The sequence below is a fragment of the Gossypium hirsutum genome, chromosome A08 (genome assembly GCF_007990345.1).
Source record: "Gossypium hirsutum isolate 1008001.06 chromosome A08, Gossypium_hirsutum_v2.1, whole genome shotgun sequence".
In the NCBI taxonomy this organism is placed as follows: domain Eukaryota; kingdom Viridiplantae; phylum Streptophyta; class Magnoliopsida; order Malvales; family Malvaceae; genus Gossypium; species Gossypium hirsutum.
The window spans coordinates 63,990,781-64,015,281 of record NC_053431.1 but is presented as its reverse complement, the minus strand read 5'-3'; the positions used below and the strand labels follow the sequence as shown (position 1 = coordinate 64,015,281).

Below are 24,501 nucleotides of genomic sequence, written 5' to 3'. Positions count from 1 at the left end.
TTCTGGCAGGTTCTTATAGTTTATGACTAGAAGAAACCCATCAAGACCATTACTTTTTGATAGTGAGATTGATCGCACAGTTCGCAGAAACCAAAGAGAAATAAGGTGAAGCTTAAGATAAACAGAGAACGAGCAAGAGGACGATATTCAAACCACAACCAAGAAGATGGCTGAAAATCAGGAAAACCTGATACCTCCTGCGATTGCTGTTAATCCAGTAAATCAGAATCTTGCTCCGCGCACTATGTATGATTATGCTAAACCTTCTTTAACAGGAACTGAATCGAGCATAGTTAGACCTGCTGTAGCTGCAAATACTTTTGAACTAAAACCTAAGACAATTCAAATGATACAGTAATTTTTTTAGTTTGATGGTTTGCAGGATGAAGATCCCAACGCTCACTTGGCAAACTTTTTGGAACTATGCGATACATTTAAAATTAATGGTGTTTCTGATGACACCATTTGCCTTCGGTTATTCCCTCTTTCTTTGAGAAATAAAGCTAAACAGTGGTTGAATTCATTACCACGGGGGGTCAATCACTGCTTGGGAACAAATGACCGAAAAGTTTTTACTAAAATATATTTCCGCCGGCTAAAATGGCTAAATTACATACTGATATCTCTTCTTTTGTGTAGATGGATTTAGAAACACTCTACGATGCATCGGAGAGATATAAGGGCCTTTTGTGAAGATGCCCTCTGTAAAGCCCCCTTACCCGACACTGTCGCCGGAGTCGAGCATGAGACATTACTAAACTTATTTTACATTTAAACAAGTTCAAACAATTCTCGTAGTAAACTGTCCATAAGCGTCACAGTCACTAAAAAAATCATATCTAGAGTTACGAAACTCGAAATCTAATTCCGTAAATTTTTCCTGAAACTAGACTCATATATCTACTTACTTATTGTTTTCTAAAATTTTTTGGTTGGGCCAATTTGTACGGTTTATTAGTTAAAGTCTCCCCTATTTTAGGGTTCGGCTACTCTGACCCCTGTGCACTACGAGTCAAATTTCTTCCTGTAAAAAGATCCAATGACTATGTCGTTTGTTTCATTTAAAAATAAACTCAAAATAGGAATCCATAAATATAAAGTGTAAGTTATAATTATTTTTACACAATTTATGGTGAATTTCTAAAGTCAGAACAGGGGATTCAGAAATTGCTCTGACCCTATTTCACCAAAACGTAAATATCTCATAAAATAGAACTCTTTTACTTATTTTGTTTCTTCCACATGAAAATAGATTCATTAAGATTAAATTTCATATTTTATTCATCATCTAATTCTATTTCTACTATTTTTAGTGATTTTTCAAACTCACATCACTGTTGTTGTGTGATTCTATTTTAAAACCAGTTTCACCATTTTATGGATTTCCATAGATTCGTTAGTGCATAAAGCATACGTGTTATCAAATATAATCTTGATTATCCACTCAAATAGCTAATCATTCTCAAACATTTCCATGCCATCCATGAGCTATATCATAAGATTATATACAAAAAAGGATTATAATGCTATACATGCCATATTCCCAAAATATGCAAACCACCATACCGAGATGGTCCGTTGATAGTGTGAGCGTGCCTCTGACCATCCTGATCTCCAAACCGGCTTGTCAAAACTACAAGGAATGGAAGGGAGGGAGTAAGCATAAATGCTTAGTAAGTTCACATGCAAATAACAAATAACTTAACAAAGCAATTATACCAACCAACATTAGCATAATATCACCAAAACATATATCACGTTTCTATTCATCATTCATCGTCTTACTACATTATTGTTGTCGTATCAAGTCTCAACCTGAGGGTTAAGTACATACCTGTCCAAAGTGCCCATTCCACAACACTTACCAATACGTCACTTGCATCTTGAGTATTCTTCCATTTCACTAGAATTTTACCCGTTGAACACTTCGGAATATAACTCAGATACATGGAAAGTTTGCACATAAGTGCCACATATGTAGCCAAGCTACCATGTAACCCGCCCATAACCGAACTCGGACTCTACTCAACGAGCTCGGGAGTTCACATCCATAAGTGAACTCAGACTCAACTCAACGAGTTCTGATGCCTAGTTACATCTCATGAACTCGGACTCAACTCAACGAGTTCGGATGCCTTGTTACATCTTACTAACTCGGACTCAACTCAACAAGTTCAGACATTCATATCCATAAGTGAACTCGGACTCAACTCAGCGAGTTCGGATGCCCAAATATCCGAATCTATTCCTATGGTTCAACGAGACTTTCCTCGTTCGTACTCCTTTACCATTCTCCTTGGAATACCAATGACGATGCTTCGGTAGTCTTTCACATAATTCATAAAATTTTTGCATGTTGTCCAACAATGACCAAAAAGCATAGAATTGCATGATAACAATCATAATATCGTATAAATAGCATTAAATTATTTCAAATAACGGTTATATTACAATATTTACATATGAACTTACCTCGATACAAAATGAGAATAGTCGAGCCTATTCCTCGTAAACTTTATTTTTCCCCCGATCTCGACTCGAATCTCTTTTCTCTTGATCTATAATACCAAATTAATTTATTTAATACACACATTCATCAAAACAACCCCTAATACGAACTTTGGCAAAATTACCATTTTGCCCTTAAACTTTCACATATTTACACTTTTCACCCAAGGCTCGTAAATTAAACGTCATCCTATTTTCTTATGTTTTATGACATGTTGATCATTTTTCCCTTCTATAGTAACATCAAATTCACACTCTAACATGTACTTATGAATATTAGGTATTTTTGCCGATTATGTCATTTTACTCGTTTTTACGAAAAACTACTAAGCAAAAGTTGTTTAACACAATCTCAAACTTCATATTCTACCATAAAACATCAAAATTCATACATATCATCCATGGGTAATATTTTAAATATAAACCCTAGCTCAAAATATTGGTAGAAATAGGTAAACCGAGCTACGAGGATTTCAAAAATGTAAAGAACATTAAAAACGGGCATAGAAATCACTTACAATCAAGGCTTAAAAGTGTTGAAACCCTAGCTATGGTGGAGAGCAAAATTTGGCAGCAACTTATGGAGAAGATGATCATTTTTGTGTTATTTTCCCATTTTATTTCATTTAATATCCAAATGACCAAAATGCCCTTCCTTACTAAACTTTCAAAAATTCCATCCATGTCCAATTTTTGTCCATAAACTTAGAAATTGGTCAAATTTCTATTTAAGACATCCTAATTAATATTTCAAAGCAATTTCATACTAGAAACTTCTAGAATGCAAGTTTTGTAACTTATTCAATTTAGTCCCTAACTTCAAATTAAGCACTTTATGCATAGAATTTCTTCACGAAATTTTCACACAATCATGCAATCATATCATAGACCTCAAAATAATCATAAAATAATTATTTCTGTCTCGATTTTTGGTCCCTAATTCGGGATATCACAACTCTCCCCCTTTAGGGATTTTCGTCCCCGAAAATCTTATCGGAAAGGTGGTCTTCATTTAGATTCCTCAATTTCATATTTAGTGTCGAAGAACTTTCACTCAGTTGGTGCCTCCAATATATCTCTTTAATTTCTCTTATATTCTGAAGGCCTACAGACCCATCTCTAAATTGTTCTTAAATTTTCAACCCTTCTCAGTTTCCCTTGTCATATTGACATAAAACCCAGATCTCAATTTGGTTAATGGAGATTAGAATTCCAAGAAATCCAACAATCAAAGGGACCTGCACTCTTCCAGAATAATTATACATATTTTCATCATCAATAAATCACAATCCAATAACATCTGAATCAAATTACAGTACACGTCATTACTCTCTGAATGAATAGGCAAATTTTCACTGTAAGCTTCGTACAATTCTTTCTGTATAAGCCTCGGAATAATAATACCATGAATCAGATCCAATCTAAAATTCAACATCAGAAGTCGGTCCTCACTGTACTCTTTTAGTTTACTACTCACTATCACATTTTCCTCTTTCCGCTACAGAAATAATTCTGATATAGCCTCGAAAATAATTCTTCTCATTGTCATCCTAATATCAATACTGGCAAAGATAATCCTAATAAATCTAGATGCTCGGCTTTAACCCCATCAACAACTCAAATTTTTTGTGACATCAAATGCTCCAAACTATCACATTACCTTATTTTCATGAAACACATCACCATTCATACAACAGTGCATTACTGAAAATTAGGAAATCTTTACTCAATGCAAACTAGTCCAGTTCAGACGTTTTGGTTAGCAATATTCTCATCTGTCCAAACCTTGCTAACATGTAATAAACTTTTTAGCTTTCGTAAGATGAAAACTTTATCATTCTTAGTAGCTTCAACTCATATCAAAATTTTCTAAGAGATATACACTTCTTGTTCAAACTATTTGCCTTTACTCGTAAAGAAATGAAATTCTATTATCAAACTTGGGAAAAATGATCCTGACATAATTGTCATATGAAATCTTTCAAATAAATAATTCAAACAGATTAAACACCCGAGCCGATCTAAACACCGTTGAATGACATTTCAAGCAATCATTTCTTCTAGTTACTAAACAATTCATCATGCAGCCCTTTCCTATTCATTTCTTACGCTAATCAAAACCATCTCAATTGCATTAGCTCAAGTAACCAAAATATCTCAATTGAAGACATTAACTATGATTGACTTACTCAAGAGAAATAATCTACTATACCGATTGAAACTCGCGCTTTTATCACCTATGTCTTTATTGATGTCAAACTTTACATGAAAAATTTGAGAAATTCCAATATTAAAATCACCACATTACCAAGATCAAATCAGAAATATAGTCATGCTTGTCATGATTATCACGAGCTGAAGAACGCACTTCGAACATAAGTCATAATTGACAAATTATGGAACAAAGATAACAAGAAAACCGAATAAAGAAATCCAAGATAGAGAAACCCAGAATAAAGAAATCTAGAATAAAGAAACCGAAGATACGATACTATGCCGAAAAATAGAAAACCAAACTCATAGGAAAATATAAAAGATCTCAAAAATTCCTCAGAGAAAAGAAGTCTAGAAGAAAACATTATTTTTTATCCCACTGGAATCAAATATAACAAGAACAATGTATCTTCCCATACATATACATCAAATGGAGCATTAAGTAGAAGAAACAGTATCATAATATCATACATATCCTCTAATCAATTCTTATCAGATGAAATGTAATAAAATGCCCGAGGAAATACAGCAATACAAATTATAAGCTAGTCAAACTACCAATGCTTCCATCTAACACCAGGATTAGAAAACATTCCCATATAACAAGAATTTCTTCAAAAGATCAACAGCCATAAAAATTTCTCTGAGAACGGATAAATACATAGAACATCTCAGAAGAAACTGTTAAATTTGTCCAGCCGTAACTGTCACACTCAGATATTACACATTTCAAATATCATTTCCTACAACTAGTTCTGCCATCACAAATTTCATGTTAGACCTTTCACTAAAGAAGACCAGTTCTAAATAAATTTTGATTTACACTTTTCTCGACCTTGTACCTGAGTAATTCAATTTGCCAAAGTAAATTTATTCTTTAACTGGGACAGTACATAGCTCCAATAATCTTTATGTCAACCTGATACTTTTCTAGCTCTAACTTTATTTACCAACTCATTCTCAGTCTCTAATCATGTTTATGATTATTCTACCACTGAACTCTTTGGTTTCTCAACCAGAAACTTATTCAGTACAAATCTCATGAAATTCCATTATAAGCACCACTTCGGTAAGGGGGGAGGGGTTGTAGGGCTTCTGACTCGACTTTCTCATACATATACATATGACACAATTTCCATCATCATAACAACATCATCAAAATCATATCATCCATTCAGGCAATGCATCATTCATGTTGGTTTACTCAAATTTTCTAGTTATCCCATTTAGACAAGTATACTTATGCATGCATCCTATGTTTTCTGGATAGCTTGACTTATCCATTCATTTACTCAAACAAATCATACTCATGACATCATATAAGGGCTAAAAAAACATAGATATTTGCATCACAATCGCAACTTTCATTTCGTGCATCATCATATACATATCATTACAATCATATAATTCAGTCCAAACAATTTAACATAGATAAATTCATTTCATTATAATCATTTATCTCATAAAAATATCATTGACATTCATCAACATTAAACGTTCAATCAAGGCAATGACATTTTCATTCATATCATGATATTAGGAACCTTTACTCATACCTCTACGAATTTCTCTTTATCCCGTTCATCTTATCAAGTAAGCCAAGTGCACTACATCATATGAGCATCAAGCAAGTATAGATATTTATCACAACATGAACTTTCATCTCACGTGTTATCACATATATATATCATAAACTTTTATTCATACTTTTCTGAATCGGGACTCATCATAATCGTAATTTTATTCAAACACCTTTGCATCACAATGAACATGGTCAGTGCAGCTCAGTTGGAGAGTACCTCTGTCTAAACAAGACGGTGCTCATACATGTCGGGAGGCATCACACTGTCACAGATCCATGGCATGTATAGCTAGACTCTTACACATGCTAGGTTAGTCCAAGAACCGACTAAACCATAGCTCTGATACCACCAAATATAACGCCCCCTTACCCGACACCGTCGCCGGAGTCGAGCATGAGACATTACTAAACTTATTTTAGCATTTAAACAAGTTCAAACAATTCTCATAGTAAATTGTCTATCTGCGTCACAGTCGCTAAAAAAAATCATATCTCAAGTTACGAAGCTCGAAATCTAATTCCGTAAATTTTTCCTGAAACTAGACTCATATATCTACTTGCTTATTGTTTTCTAAAATTTTTTGGTAGGGCCAATTTGTACAGTTCATTAGTTAAAGTCTCCCCTATTTTAGGGTTTGGCTACTCTGATCCCTGAGCACTACGAGTCAAATTTCTTCCTGTATAGAGATCCAATGACTATGTCATTTTTTCACTTAAAAATAAACTCAATAAGGAATCCATACATATAAATTTTGAGTTATAATTATTTTTACACAATTTTTGGTGAATTTCTAAAGTCAGAATAGGGGATCTAGAAATCGCTTGACCCTATTTCACCAAAACGTAAATATCTCATAAAATACAACTCATTTACTTATTTTGTTTCTTCCACATGAAAATATATTCATTAAGATTCAATTCCATATTTTATTCATCATCTAATTTTATTTCTACTCTTTTTAGTAATTTTTCAAACTCACGTCACTGCTGCTATGTAATCTTGTTTTAAAACCAATTTCACCATTTTATGGATTTCCATAGATTAGTTAGCACATAAAGCATACGTGTTATCAAATATTATCTTGATTATCCACTCAAATAGCTAATCATTCTCAAACATTTCCATACCATCCATGAGCTATATCATAAGATTATATACACAAAAGGATTATAATGCTATACATGCCATATTCCCAAAATATGCAAACCACCATACCGAGATGGTTCGTTGATAGTGTGAGCGTGCCTCTGACCGTCCTGATCTCCAAACCGGCTTGTCAAAACTACAAGGAATGGAAGGGAGGGAGTAAGCATAAATGCTTAGTAAGTTCACAATCAAATAACAAATAACTTAACAAAGCTATTATACCAACCAACATTAGCATAATATCACCAAAACATATATCACATTTCTATTCATCATTCATCGTCTTACTACATTATTGTTGTCGTATCAGGTCTCAACCTGAGGGTTAACTACATACTTGTCCAAAGTGCCCATTCCACAACACTTACCAATACGTCACTTGAATCTTGAGTATTCTTCCATTTCACTAGAATTTTACCCGTTGAACATTTCAGAATATAACTCAGATACATGGAAAGTTTGCCCATAAGTGCCACATATGTAGCCGAGCTACCATGTAATCCGCCCATAATTGAACTCGGACTCAACTCAACGAGCTCGGGAGTTCGCAACCATAAGTGAACTCAGACTTAACTCAACGAGTTCTGATGCCTAGTTACATCTCACAAACTCAGACTCAACTCAACGAGTTCAGACGTAAACTCGGACTCAACTCAACAAGTTCAGATGCCTAGTTACATCTCACGAACACGGACTCAACTCAATAAGTTCAGACATTCGCATCCATAAGTGAACTCTGACTCAACTCAACAAGTTCGGATGCCCAAATATCTGAATCTATTCCTAAGGTTCAACGGAACTTTCCTCGTTCACACTCTTTTACCATTCTCCTTGGAATACCAATGACGATGCTTCAGTAGTCTTTCAGATAATTCATAAAATTTTTGCATGTTGTCCAACAATGACCACAAAGCATAGAATTGCATGATAAAAATCATAATATCGTATAAATAGCATTAAATGATTTAAAATAACGGTTATATTACAATATTTACATATGAACTTACCTCGATACAAAATGAGAATCGTCGAGCCTATTCCTCGTAAACTTTATTTTTCCCCCGATCTCGACTCGAATCTATTTTCTCTTGATCTATAATACCAAATTAATTTATTTAATACACATATTCATCAAAACAGGCCCTAATACGAACTTTTCCAAAATTACCATTTTGCCCCTAAACTTTCACATATTTACACTTTTGACCCAAGGCTCATAAATTAAACCTCATCCTATTTTCTTATGTTTTATGACATGTTGATCATTTTTCCCTTCTATAGCAACATCAAATTCACACTCTAACATGTACTTATGAATATTAGGTATTTTTACCGATTATGTCATTTTACTCGTTTTTATGAAAAATCACTTAGCAAAAGTTTTTCAACACAATCTCAAGCTTCATATTCTACCATAAAACATCAAAATTCATACATATTATCCATGGGTAAAATTTTAAATATAAACCCTAGCTTAAAATATTGGTAGAAATAGGTAAACCGAGCTACGAGGATTTCAAAAATGTAAAGAACATTAAAAACGAGCATAGAAATCACTTACAATCAAGGCTTAAAAGTGTTGAAACCCTAGCTATGGTGGAGAGAAAAATTTGGCAACAACTTATGGAGAAGATGATCATTTTTGTGTTATTTTTCCCATTTTATTTCATTTAATATCCAAATGACCAAAATGCCCTTCCTTACTAAACTTTCAAAAATTCCATCCATGTCCAATTTTTGTCCATAAACTTAGAAATTGGTCAAATTGCTATTTAAGACATCCTAGTTAATATTTCAAAGCAATTTCATACTAGAAACTTCTAGAATGCAAGTTTTGTAACTTATTCAATTTAGTCCCTAACTTCAAATTAAGCACTTTAAGCATAGAATTGCTTCACGAACTTTTCACACAATCATGAAATCATATCATAGACCTCAAAATAATCATAAAATAATTATTTCTATCTTGAATTTGTGGTCACCATAGGCCCTAATTCGGGATATCACACCCTCACCATGGCTTGCCACTCTGGCTATAGGTTCAAACTTTTTATAATGGCCTGAATCCTTCGACTGAACAAATGGTTGATGCAGCTGCTAGCGGAACCATCAATAATAAAGTACCTGAAGATGCCTATGAATTTATATAGGAGATGTCACTGAATAATAATCAGTGGCAAGTCATGAGGACAAAGCCAACGAAAATAATCGATATTTATAACGTCGATTCGGTCACCATGCTCTCTAATCAGGTAGAACTCTTGAATAAGAAAATTGATGGTTTTCTTAGTTCTTCACAGGTTCACCCAGTAATGTAGTGCGAAGCAAATGGAGGTGGATCGAGCAATTCAAAATACCCACCTTATGGCCACAACATGGAGAACGAGTAGTTAAAATTACATGGGTAATAATCCTCGATCTCAAAACAATCCTTATAGCAATACTTACAATGCAAGTTGGAGAAATCACCCAAATTTTTCATGGGGAGGCCAAGGAAATCAGAAACTACCACCCCCAGGCTTTTTAAGCAACCACCATACTAGCAAGAGAAAAAGCTAAACCTTGAGGATATGCTAACCAAATTCATCTCGGTGTTAGAGACTCGTTTTTAGAATACCAAGACGGCACTCAAAAATCAACAAGCATCAATCCAGGGGCTCGAAACTCAGATTGGACAGCTCGCCAAGTTGATTTTCGAACGACCACAAGGTTGCCTGCCAAGCAACACTGAATCTAACCCAAGGGAGCAACTCAACGCAATTTCCATTCAAGATGAGGAAGGGTTAGTGGCAAAACCAAGTCCAGAACCGGTGGTAAATGAAGGTAAGAATGAGGTAGGCTAAAATGAACAAAAATTAGTAAGTACAGAATATAAACCTCGTGTAACATACTCTAATGCAACAAGGAAAGACCGCTCAGATGAACAATTTGGTAAATTACTTAAACTTTTAAAGAAACTACATATTAACCTACCGTTTATTGAAGCACTTTCGCAGATGCCGAAGGCAGTCAAATTTTTAAAGGAGCTTATAGTACATAAACAAAAGTTAGATGAAAGGTCGCATGTGGAGCTGAACGCAGTTTGCTCAGCCATTCTTCAGAATAAACTACCCAACAAACTAAAAGATCCAGGGCGTTTTACGATTCCTTGTTTAATTGGTAGTTTAGATGTTAATAATGCATTGGCTGATCTAGAAGATAGTATCAATGTTATGCCTTACAAATTGTTTAAGCAACTAGGTCTAGGGAAACCCAAACAAACTAGGATGAGAATTCAATTAGCAGATAAAACTGTCAGATTTCCTAGGGGTATCATTGAAGACGTACTCGTTAGAATTGACAAATTTATATTCCCAGTTGATTTTGTTGTTTTAGACATAGAAGGGGAAAGTAATGTTCCTTTAATTTTGGGAAGGCCCTTTTTAGCAACTGCTAGAACAATTATTGACGTTGGCACAGGTGAACTCACACTTCGTGTAGAAGACGAAACAATCAACCTTCAAGCTCGCAACCCGAACAACACATCGAAAATTGAAGGTGATTGTACAAATTGTTTTACTAAGACTGATCATACATTGCAACCTATTTTACAGGAAATAAGTTCGAAGGACACACATGAGCCATATTTTATCCAAAACAAAGAATCTACCCATGAAGAACGAAGGTTACGAATTGAGGAGTTAGATGAAGGGCTGACATTTAAACTGAGAAAACATGATAAACCAAAACTATGCCAGAACGAGCTCAATGCCTCACCAAATCAACTTAAGGTTGGAGATAAAGTTTCATTAGATGCCGCAGATTCTCACATTGACACTGCTAAACTGAACGAAGAAATTCCTCTTACGGCACTTAGCATTTTCCTATTTGGTACAGTCAAGGTAAGTCATCCCAAATTCGGCACCTTTAAGGTAAACAATACCTGTCTAAAACCTTATTTTGAGAGGATTCATAGTAGGAATGAGGAGTATAAACTCCTCGAACCACCATGACCATTCACCAGAGAGGTAAGTCGAGCTTAGACTATAAATAAACGCTTCTCGGGAGGTAACCCGAGCATTAACGGTATTAATTTCTTTAAATTTTAAGTGTTTGAACACCTAACTTACTAACGGAGCTCTTGAATACAGGTTTACCACACTCACACAGCCCAGCACATAGGCATGCCTTAGGCCGTGTGAAAACAGGGCGAAAGTTTCCCCAACACGGGATATGATAAGTCACCACGGTTGTGCGTTAGGACCGTGGGCGAATCTGCCAAAACAACACGGGCGTGTGACGCGCCCATGTCGTAGAACCGTGGTTGAACCTAATAAAATAGCATGGGCATTTGCCACGCCCGTGTCTAGAACCCATGGTCGAACCTGTCATATTAACACGGGCGTGGGATTACATACACGGGCATGGGAGAAGTGAATGAAGATAGACACGGCCGTGTGCACCCATATGCCTAAGGAAAACGGGCGTGGGAAAAATGTCAGACGCACCCAAATTCAAAATTCGCGAATCACACGGGCAAAAATTGGGGAACACGGGCGTGTCCCCTGGCCGTGTGTCCCAAAATCTATAAATACCCTTCACTATTCATCATCTTCTTCATCCAAAATCCCTAACCCTAGCCGCTGCAAGTCCACACGGCCTCCCTGCCATGCCCGTTCGCTGCCTCCAACTCTATTTTTGACATCCATTCTCATTTTTTTAGCGTTTGTTTACTCTTTTCTCTCTATTTTTTTCATCCCTTTTACTACTTTTATGATTCTTATGGTTTTATTTGGTAGATTTTTTATTTATATTCATAGTTCGTATTATAGTCAAGCTTATACGTTTATTCTTTGCCATTTTAGTCAATGCTTTCTGATACATTCATTCTTTTCGTGTGTTCCCATAAGAGTCTAGTTCAGCCATTTTGTGTTGAAAATGATCATGCTTTTATTATGTCAATTGCTATATAAACTTCTATCATTTAGATTAAATTGCTGAGTATTGTTGGTTGGACTGGTTAGTTTAACTATATTCATGATTTCTTCTTGAGTTAGTTAGTTATGTTATATTCTTTGTTCTTCTTGCAGATATACCATGTCAAGTTCACGTGGCAAGAAAACTGTCGTTCCCAATACGAAAAAGTAGAAAGGGGCGTCTTCCTTAGGCCCTACCGCGGAAATTCGCCACCCATACCTCCAATTTCCACCTGGCAATCAGGAGGAACTATTCCAAATCCTACAGACCCGACTTTTAGGTATGAGCCGTTGCATTGAATGGACAGCACTTGAACAAGTCCAATTGGCTGATGATGCACGAGCACTCCTGACAATTGATCTATGGGACCTCTTCTTTGCGATCATTGAGCCGGTGTACCTTGAGTTCACACTTGATCTTTGCTCGACATTCCATGTTCAAGACGTCATGACCAACTTTGATGATCCTGGAACAGTCCAGTTCTGTCTCAGCAGTTTAGTCCTCCAGTTGAGTGTGCTTGGGTTCGCTATAGCTTTGGGCTTGTACACAGAGGAGTTCATGGATGAGAACGACCTTGACACTTTTTGTCACCGTATCCACTACTTTCCCTCGAAGTGCTGGTATGCTTTGGTCCCTGGTTCAGCCACCTACGACCCGAGCCACTCCAAGGCATCGGATCTTTCTCCCTCATTGAGGAACCTACATGCCATCTTAGCACACACTTTGACAAGACGTCGAGAGAGCACCGACATTGTTAACACTCACAACTCCTACTTTCTATGGAGCATGGCGAACAGGCATGTACTCGACCTCACCTACTTTATTGCCCTCGCCATTCGCCACCAGACGGAGCGACATCGGAGGGGGGTCATCTCCATTGGCCCCTATGTGACTCGATTGGCACGGAACATTGGGCTCCTCAACACAGCATCCCAACCATCCTCCCTTACTCTTATTGGCCAGATGTCCCCACAAGGCATCTCAAGCATGTAACATCCTAAAATAACCACAAATCTGGCATCAAAATATTTACTTTATGATTATTATGAGGCCTATAATATGAGTATATGCATCTGTTAAAATTTAATGAAGAAATTCTTTGAGTAAGGTGTTCAATTAGAAATTAGGGACTAAATTGAATAAATTGCAAAACTTGAATTCTAGAAGCAATTTGTATGAAAATGCTTTGGGTTATGAATTAGAATGTCCTGGAGAAAAATTTTCCCAAATTCTAAGTTTTTGGACAAAAATGGGCTTGCATGGATGGAATTTTAAGGAAAGGGCTAAAGGGCATTTTGGTCATTTGGCATTTTAATGAAATAAAATGGGAAAAATGAACCAAAATCGGCCCATTCTCTTCCTTGTCCAGCCGAAACTTCAAGGGTTTCCATAGCTAGGGTTTTCAAGCTTTCCAAGCTCAATAGTAAGTGCTCCCAAGCCCCGTTTTTCATGCTTTTGTATTTTTGAAATCCCGGTGGCTTGCTCTCTCCATTTCTACCCATATTTCATGCTAGGCTTCATGTTTAAAAATTTACCCATGCATGAGTTGCTTTTATTTTAATGGATTATGGAGGAATATGAAAGATGAATGTGTATTAAACATCTTTTCCTAGTTGATTTTCATGAAAAACCCTTATAGGGACTATTTTGCAAAAGATGTAAACGTGTGGTAGAAATGAGAAAATAATGGAAAATGTGGGCTATCATAAGAAGAAAAAGTGTCCGGCTAGGCTTGGGTAAGATAGAAAGTGCATGTGTTTCATTATACGAGCCTAGGGACTAAATAGTAAAAATGTGAAAGGTTAGGGGCAAAACGGTCATTTGGACCGGGGATAGATATTAAACTTGAAATGTATAATGTAGTGTATTAATGAGTTAAATTATTTTGTTATAGACCCCGAGGAACAAATTCCGGAGGTCGATCTAAGTAAACGCAAGGTTTCGGAATAATCGAAACACAACTCCGAAAAGAATACCAGGTAAGTTCGGATAACTTAAAGCAAACCCCTAATATGCATAATTGAATGATTTATGAATGCATGATGATTGCATTTATTATTAGCATGAAATATCATAGAAATGCATATTTGATGGTAACATGTGAAAAATGTCTCGGATGAGGTTGACAAAGGGAATTCAATGGATAAACCCTCATTGATATGTGTCAAGAGATCCTGCATGTGTTGCAGTAAGGATTTAGCCCGGACGGGTAATCTGTGATCTCAAGTATGAAAAGGATCTAACCCAGTCGGGTGTTCCTTGAATGATCAAGCCTCCCGAAGAATATGTGTGCATTATGGATTTAGCCCAGACGGGTAATCCGATTAGGGTCTGAATTTAGCCTGGACTAGTAATTCAGATCCGAACTCATTAAGGGTGTTTGTTGTTATAAGGGACTTAGCCTAGACTGGTAATCCCGACATCACCTTATGAGTTTACGATATGGGGGATTTAGCTTGGACTGGTAATCCCGCCGTAAGAAGTGAGGTTTGTGGGAGTGCATATATGTGAAATGATCATTTGTAAGAATTGGCGGATAATGGGTATTTAATAAACCGTAATTCATATATATATTTATCCCATGCTTAGCACGTTTTATCGATGATTTTTCCTTAAAATTGATGAATTTGATGCTCCTAATGCCTTAATTTCATGTTTTATACTTAGGTGAGCATAGGAGAGTGAAAGGAACGAGAAACGAGCCAAAAACGGAGAAAATTGGCCAACGTATGAAATCAACACGGCCTGGACCTTCTCACTCGGGCAGACCACATAGCCGTGTCAATTTGGTAGAATCGAAGCACGACTCACACGGGTGGACCACATGCCTGTGCCTATTTAATAGGCTTGACCACGGCCTTAAGCAATCACACACGGGCGTGTCCCTGCCGAGCCCAAGTTTAGTCCAATTCGAAAAAGGCCAATTTTGAGGGTTCTTAGGCATTCCAAAGCCTATAAATACACCCTAGAGGAGGAGGAAAAAGGACATGGAGAGAGAAGCAGGGAACTGCTCAAGGAAAGCCAATTGATCCATCTCAGAAGCCGGATTCATCATCAAGACTGAAGATCTCCCCTCAATTTCCCTTCAAGAGTTTTGGGTTTTTCTTTATGTTTTGTATTCATTATTCTTCTGAGATTTTTACATTTTTAGTTATGAACTAAAACATCTAAATACCTAAGGGGAATGAAACCTAAGACAGATCTTGTTATTGTTATCTGAATTGTATGATAAATATTTGGCTTGTTCTTAATTATGTGTTCTTAATTCTTGTCTTAATATTCTAGGATATTGATTCAAGTTAAGCTCATATTTAGAGGAGGAATAGACCCTGTCTAAGAGTACATTTTTCATAATTAAGTGGAGTTGATTGCGCGCCTAAAGATAGGGTGAAAAGATTTTGTCGGATTAAGGTGAAACCTAATAAGGGGACCCGTAGATCGAGTTGATGCAACCCTAGGGAGTTAAATAGAAAGAGGTTTCAATTATTCAACCTAGGGTTAGATGTTGTTAGTCTCAAGAGGGATAATAATATAACTTAGGGATTTCGACGGATCAAGTCAAATGAATAAATCTTTCGATTTAGAGTCAAATAACAAGTGAAGTATAGGTGGATTTTTCCTTAGGTATTGTCTTGATTCAATCGTTTTTTCCAAAAAGTAATTCCCCAATTCTATTTTATGTGATTTCTTAGTTTAGTTAATTAGTTAGTTAAAACAAACTCCATTATTCTTAGGCTAGATAATAAAACGACAGTCATTACTAGTACTTTTAGTTCCTTTGGGTTCGACAATTCGGTCTTGCTAAAACTATACCACTGTTCGATAGGTACACTTACCTTTATTGTGATAATAGTTAGTTTCAAGAATAATTCATTATAAATATTAAAAACTGTCACGAATATCATGTATCAAGTTTTTGGCACCGTTGCCGGAGAACTAAGATATTAGGAACACTCGATTTTTATTACTTTAGCCATTTTACTTTTATTGCAATTTAAATTTTTATTTTCTTTTCTAATTCTTTATTTATTTTCTTTTGGCAGGTTTTTTATAGTTTATGACTAGAAGAAACCCGTCAGGACCATTAGTTTTTGAAAGTGAGATCGATCGCATAGTTCGCAGAAACCAAAGAGAAATAAGGCGAAGCTTAAGATACACAGAGAACGAGCAAGAGGACGATATTCAAACCCTAACCAAGGAGATGGCTGAAAACGAAGAAAATTCGCTACCTCCTACAATTGCTGTTAATCAAAATCTAGCTCCGCGCACTATGTATGATTATGCTAAACCTAATTTAACAAGAACAGAGTCAAGTATAGTTAGACCTGCTATTGCTGCAAATAATTTAGAACTGAAACCTAACACAATTCAAGTGATACATCAGTTTGTTCAATTTGATGGTTTGCAGGATGAGGATCCCAACGCTCACTTGGCAAATTTCCTAGAATTTTGTGGTACATTTAAAATCAATGGCGTTTCTGATGATGCCATATGTCTTCAGTTGTTTCCCTTTTCGTTAAGAAATAAGGCTAAACAATGGTTGAACTCGTTACCACAAGGGTCAATACTACGTGGGAACAAATGACCGAAAAATTTTTATTAAAATATTTTCCACCTGCTAAAATAGCCAAATTACGTAATGACATCTCTTCTTTTGTGCAAATGGATTTAGAAACACTTTACAATGCATGGGAGAGATACAAGGACCTTTTAAGAAGATGCCCTCACCATGAGTTACCGCTTTGGCTACAAGTTCAAATGTTCCATAATGGCCTGAATCCTTCGACTCAGCAGATGATTGATGCAACCGCTAGAGGAATTATCAATAATAAGACACCTAAGGCAGCTTACGAATTTATTGAGGAAATGTCACTGAATAATTATTAGTGGCAAGTTATGAGAACAAAGCTGACGAAAGAAGTCGGTGTTTTCAACCTCGACACGGTTACTATGATATCTAACCAAGTAGAACTCTTAAATAAAAAGATTGACGGTTTGTGTGGTTCTACTCAGGTACATTCAGTGATGAGGTGAGATTCAAGTGGAGGAGGAGCATGCACAAAGTATCAACCCTTCAACCCTAGCATCGAGAAGGAACAAGCCCAATAAATGGGTAACAATAACTCTAGATACCAAAATAACCCGTATAGTAACACTTATAATGTAGGTTGGAGGAACCATCCCAATTTCTCGTGGGGCAGTCAAGGAAATCAAAAGCCATAACATCCTCCGGGCTTTCAACAACTACCCTACCAGTAAGAAAAAAAGGCGAACCTTGAGGAGATGCTAACCAAATTCATCTCGGTGTCAGAAACTCATTTTAAGAATACTGAGACAGCACTCAAAAATCAACTAGCATCGATCCAAGGGCTCGAAACTCAGATTGGACAGCTTGCCAAGTTTATTTCTGAACGACCACAAGGTAGCTTGCCAAGCAATACAGAATCTAACACAAGGGAGCAACTAAACGCGATTACTAGTCAAGATAAGGAAGGGTTAGTCACACCTGAACCAGAACCAAGGCAAGAAACTGAGATAAGCAAAGGTAAAGGTGAGGTAGACCACAATGACCAGAAACCGGTAAGTACAAAATACAAACCTCGTGTGCCATACCCTAATGCAACAAGGAAAGATCGTTCAGATGAACAATTCGGTAAATTCCTTAAACTCTTAAAAAAATTACATATTAACTTACTATTTATTGAAGCTCTATCGCAGATGCCAAATGCAATAAAATTTTTAAAGGAGCTTTTAGCAAATAAGCAGAAGGTTGATGAGGCTTCACATGTGAAGCTAAATGCAGTTTGCTCAACTATTCTACAAAATAAACTACCCAAAAAATTGAAAGATCCAGGGAGTTTTACAATTTCTTGCTTAATTGGTAGTTTAGATGTTGATAATGCATTAGCTGATTTAGGGGCTAGTATTAACGTCATGCCTTAAAAAATGTTTAAACAACTAGGTCTTGGGAAACCCAAATAGACTAGGATGAGCATTCAATTAGCAGATAAAACTATAAGATTTCATAGGGGTATTATTGAAGACGTGCTAGTTAAAATCGATAAATTTATATTTCCCGTTGACTTCGTTGTTCTAGGCATAAAGGAGGATAGCAACACCCCTATGATTTTAGGAAGGCCCTTTTTAGCAACTGCTAGAATGATTATTGATGTTGGCATAGGTGAGCTCACACTTCGTGTGGGAGACGAAACAATCACCCTTCAAGCTCGCAATTCTAACAACACATAGAAAATTGAAGGTGATTGTCTAAACCATTCTACTAAAACTGACAATATGGTGCAACCTACTTTGCAGGAAATGAGTTTGAAGGAAGTACATGAGCCATTTTCAAGCAATAGTAGATGACCTATTCGTGAAGAAAGAAGGATACAAATTGAGGAGCTAGATGAATGGCGGACACATAAACCGAGAACACACGATAAACCAAAACTATGCCAGAACAAGCTCAATACCTTTCCAAATCAACTTAAGGTTGGAGATAAAGTTTTATTAGATGCCGCAGATCCTCACATTATAACTGCCAAACCGAATGAAGAAATTCCTCTTACGGTACTTAGCAATTTCCCATTCGGTACAGTCGAGGTAAATCAACTCAAGTTTAGTACTTTTAAGGTAAACAATACCCGCCTAAAACCTTATTTTGATGAGATTCATAGCAGGAATGAGGGGTATAAACTCCTCGAACCACCATGACCATTCAATGGAAAGGTAAGTCGAGCTTAGACTATAAATAAGCGCTTTTCGGGAGGCAACCCGAGCACTAACAATATAAATTTCTTTAAATTTTAGTTTTAACATCAACATACTAACCGACTCATGTAACGCGGGCTTTCGAAAGCACACACGGCCAAGAACACGGGCGTGCTTAGGACCATGTGGAAACAGGGCAAAGATTTTCCTCAGCACGGGCTGCGATAAATTGCCACGGCCGTGCGACATGGCCGTGGGCGAACCTACCAAAACAACACGAGTGTGCGACACGCCTGTACCTTGAAACCGTGGTCGAACCTGTCAAATTAACACAGGCGTGTGACACGCCCGTGCCAAGCAACCGTGGGCCAACCTGCCAAAACAACACTAGCGTGGGAGAAACGAACAAAGACAGACAGGGCCGTGCGATACGGCAGTACGCACTAACACGCCCAAGGTACACGGGCATAGGGAAATTGTCAGACGCGCTCAAATTCAAAATTTGGAAATCACATAGGCAAAAATTGGGGAACACGGGCGTGTTCCCTGGCCGTGTGTCCCAAAATCTATAAATACCCTTCACTATTCATCATCTCCCTCACCCAAAATCCCTAACCCTAGCCGTTGCAAGTCTACACGGCCTCCCTAACAAGCCCGTGTGCCGCTTCCAACCCCATTTTTTACGCTCATTCTCTTCTTCCTAGCATTTGTTTACTCTTTTCTCTTTTTTTTTACTAATTTCTAATGCTATTTATCATAGTAATCTGCACTTTTCATGTTATTTTCATCTCTCTATCACTCAAACTTCATATCTAGAGTAGTTATCATCCTTTTCATGTTGAAGTTCTTACTCATTTCATGATTTCTATGCTCCATTTGACTATTTTACGTGCACATTCATAGTTAAGTAGATAAATGTATATTTTTACGTTTTGTTTTAGTATTTTTTTTATTTTCTTAGTCAGTATATTGGGATACATTCCTTCATGGTTATTGTTTCTATGGGTTTCATGCTATTAACCCCACACAAATTCATTCTTTAGATATCTCCATTACTTATTCTCAAAGGGTTATTTGGCACATTTACTTTGGCTATTATAGTATAGGTTAATATGTAAGCCCCATGGAAAGTATTCACATTCCACTTCAATTCCATTACAGGTACACCATGTCATCTTCACGAGGAAAGAAAGCTGTCGTCCCTACTTCGAAGAAAAGGAAAGGAGCGTCATCTTCCTCGGGTCCTACCGCGGAAGTTCGTCACCCTTTCCTGCAGTTCTTCATTGGGCCCTAAGAAGAACTTGTCCAGATTCTACGAGCCCGACCCTTGGAAGTGGGCCGCTGTATAGACTAGGCTACGTTAGAACAAGTCTAACTTGCAGATGCAATTCGGGCCTTCCTCACCACCGACCCTTGGGGGTTTTTTTTTAAATTTCGAGCCGACATATCTCGAACATACTATGGAACTCTGCTCAACATTCCATCTTCAGACCATGATGGCTCATTTTGATGACCTGAGAACAACCCAATTTTGCCTCGGAGATCTAGTCCACCAATTGAACGTCCTGGAGTTCAGATCTCTTTGGGTCTATATACAGAGGAGTTTAAGGATGAGAATGACCTTGACACTCTCCACTGCCACATCCACTACTCTCCCTCAAAGTGTTGGGACGCCCTTACCCCCAGCGCTGCCTCCTACAATCCTAGCCACTCCAAGGCATCGGCTCTCCCTCCATCTCTGAGGTACTTACACGCCATTTTGGCTCACATGTTAACAGGAAGGAGAGAGAACACTAGCATCATCAACACTTACAATGCCTACTTTCTATGGTGTATGTCGCACGGGCACGTCATAGACCTTGCTTATTTCATTACCCTCACCATTCAACATCAGACGGAGCGACATAGGAATGGGGTCAACTCCATTGGGCCTTATGTGACATGGTTGGCTCGGTACTTCAGGCTCCTCAAAATAGCTGCCCAATCATCCTCCCTCACTCTCATAGGCCAGATGTCCCCACAGGGCATCTCGAGCATCCTAAGTATGAGGATAATCAAGAAACGACGTGGCACCTTCCCTCCTCATTATCATCTCGCCCAATCCACCGAGGAGGAGGCTCCCGAGAACATTACCAATGATGTCCCTCCATGTACGAGGACCCACCATCTCAGCCACCACCACCCTCTCGTCCAGTTCATGCGGTGGCTTCATACGCTGACATCTCTGAGTGCCTAACTCGATTCGAGCAGCAATGTTTTCAGCGCTTCAATCACATTGATGCTACACTACACCAGATTTGTCAGCACTTCCACATCTCATCGCCACCCCCATCTCACGAACTATTTAACAATGAAGATGTTTAAAAACTTTTGTTTATTATTTTATGTTTTTACTTTTATTCTACTTTAGGACTACTTTTTATTTTTCTTTAAGCTTATTTTTATTAGGTTTTATAATTTTTATTTAATAATTCTAAATTTCAGCTATTTCCTATCGAGTAATTATTCTTCCTTATATATTTTCTAAAAGAGCTCCTAATTTTATCATAGTTATAAAGAGCTCCAAAGCTCACTATTACTCAGGGACTCGAAACTCCACTAGGTAAGGTTAGGTAAAGTTCTCCACGACTGCCATGTCCTGCTCGACCACAACCATAATCAATTTCAGATATAATATTCTTTTGGCACAGGACTAACAGACTAATGAACCTCTACCACTGCCGGAGTATCCTCCTCCACCCTCACGCCGATTATTCTCCAAAACTCCAGTTCAAGTAAATTCATTCATCACTCAGGAAGTTTCACTTCTCCCCCTATCTTATTTTTATATTCTTTTCTATATATCTATCTTTGTACATTGAGGGCAATGTACATCTTAAGTGCCGGGGGGTATTCATTTCACTATCAAAAAAATCCATGAATGATTGCCTTGTTCTCTTGAAAAGCTCCCATATCATGTTTAGGATAAATTTTGTTTGATTTATGATTTTTATTGATATATCTTAAATTAAAACATAGGCATTCATGCACTGATTGTTTAAACTTTAAAACCTTAAAGAATTAAGCATGATAAGTTGACTTTTAAGAATTTAAAATTTTAAGTTGTTTCCCAAAGCTTAGGTATTATCTTGAATTGAAATCCACAAGTTTAAAGATCAAAAAGCCATAAATTTTGTGAGATCTTGAGCCTTTAGAGCATCTATTATCTCTTTCATACTCACTTTCACTATGAGGGCGTCAATATTGAATTGTTATTCTAGAACTTGCTTGATTATGCATGTCAAGACCATACCATTTGATATCTCAAAATGATAAAGGCACTTAGGTTTAACCCACTCACTCCATAAAAGCCTACCTTCACAATTAACCCTTAGTGAACCCCTTTGAGCCTAACAACCCATTCATTGATTTACCCTCGATATTAACCCATAACTCATTATTGTTGAAATCCTCTAAATTAATTTGATCCCTATTTTTTTCGAGATTTGAGTTGGAATAATTGCTTAGCTATGTTTTATTCTATTTTGTAATTTGACTTGTTCTGAAAATATATATATACATGTATACATATTAGTAGTAGTGATCTTCTAAGCTAAAGAAGTTAAATTCCATATTCTGAGAAAAAAAGCTCTGTTGTACGCAATTGATGACTAGTCATTTTTCTAGCTAGGCAATTTTTCAATTCAATCTCTATTCTAACCCTTTCTTTCAGCTTGTGACCACACCCTCTAACCAAAGCCAAATTACAACCCTCTAAAGACCTTTTGATTGATGTTTCATCTCAATTTATAGTGGTGGAGATTTAATTTTCATGCAAGCCTATGGTAATGACTTTTCATTATTGACTATTGAATGCTTCATTTATTGTCCTTAAACACCTAGAGTGCTTTGAGTGAATCTTTAGTGAGGATATGAAACTCTGTGACATTTTGAATCAAAGGTAATTACTTAAATGAGGGGAGACACCTATGTTTTCATGATAAAATTCTCAACTTGGAATGTTTGGAACTTTGATGTTCTTTCAGTTGAATTGTTAATTTATGATTACCTATGGATTATTTAGAGATATTATCGATAGAAATTATAAGTTAAGAAGAATTTATTTTGATTCTGAGTTGAGAATTTTACTTGAGGACAAGCAAATGCTTAAGTGTGGGGGTATTTGATAAACCATAATTCATACATATTTTTATCCCATGCTTAGCACATTTTATGGATGAATTTTCCTTAAAATTGGTGAATTTGATGCTCCTAATGCCTTAATTTCATGTTTTATACTTAGGTGAGCATAGGAGAGTGAAAGGAATGAGAAACAGGCCAAAAACGGAGAAAATGGGCCAACGTACGAAATGAACACGGCCTGGATATTCTCACACGGGCAGACCACACGGCCATGTCAATTTGGTAGAATCGAAGCACGACTCACACGGGTGGACCACATGTCCGTGCCTATGTAATTGGCTTGACCATGGCCTTAAACAATCACACACGAGTGTGTCCCTGTCGAGCCCAAGTTTAGTCCAATTCAAAAAAGGCCAATTTTGAGGGTTCTTAGGCATTCCAAGGCCTATAAATACACCCTAGAGGAGGAGAAAAAAGGAACACATGGAGAGGGAAGCAAGAAACTGCTCAAGGAAAGCTGATTGATCCATCTCAGAAGCCGGATTCATCATAAAGACTGAAGATCTCCCCTCAATTTCTCTTTAGGAGTTTTGGGTTTTTCTTTATGTTTTATATTCATTATTCTTCTGAGATGTTTACCTTTTTAGTTATGAATTAAAACCCCTAAATACCTAAGGGGAATTAAACCTAAGATAGATCTTGTTATTATTATCTGAATTGTATGATAAATATTTGGCTTGTTCATAATTATGTGTTCTTAATTCTTGTCTTGATATTCCAGGATATTGATTCAAGTTAAGCTCTTATTCAGAGGAGGAATAGACTCTGTCTAAGAGTACATTTGTCATGATTAAGCAGAGTTGATTGCGCGCCTAGAGATAGGGTGACAAGATTTTGCCGAATTAGGGTGAAACCTAATAAGGGGATCCATAAATGAGTTAATGCAACCCTAGGGAGTTAATTAGAAAGAGATTTCAATTATTCAACCTAGGGTTAGACGTTGTTAGTCTTGAGACGGATAATAATATAACTTAGGGATTTTTACGGATCAAGTCAAATGAATAAATCTTCCGATTCAGAGTCAAATTACAACTGAAGTCTAGGTGGATTTTTCCTTAGGTATTGTTTTGATTCAATCGTTTTTTCCAAAAAGTAATTCCCCAATTCTATTTTCTGTGATTTCTTAGTTTAGTTAATTAGTTAGTTAAAACAAACCTCATTATTCTTAGGCTAGATAATAAAAAAACAATCATTACTAGTA

The 24,501-nt window shown here is 36.8% G+C and overlaps 1 non-coding gene across 1 annotated transcript; it reads right to left on the bottom strand.

The window, feature by feature from the left end:
* Nucleotides 1-17,036: 17,036 nt before the first annotated feature.
* LOC121205792 (small nucleolar RNA R71) lies at nucleotides 17,037-17,143 on the bottom strand. The gene has a single exon (XR_005900867.1). It is a non-coding gene; the product is annotated as a small nucleolar RNA R71 (small nucleolar RNA).
* Nucleotides 17,144-24,501: the final 7,358 nt, after the last annotated feature.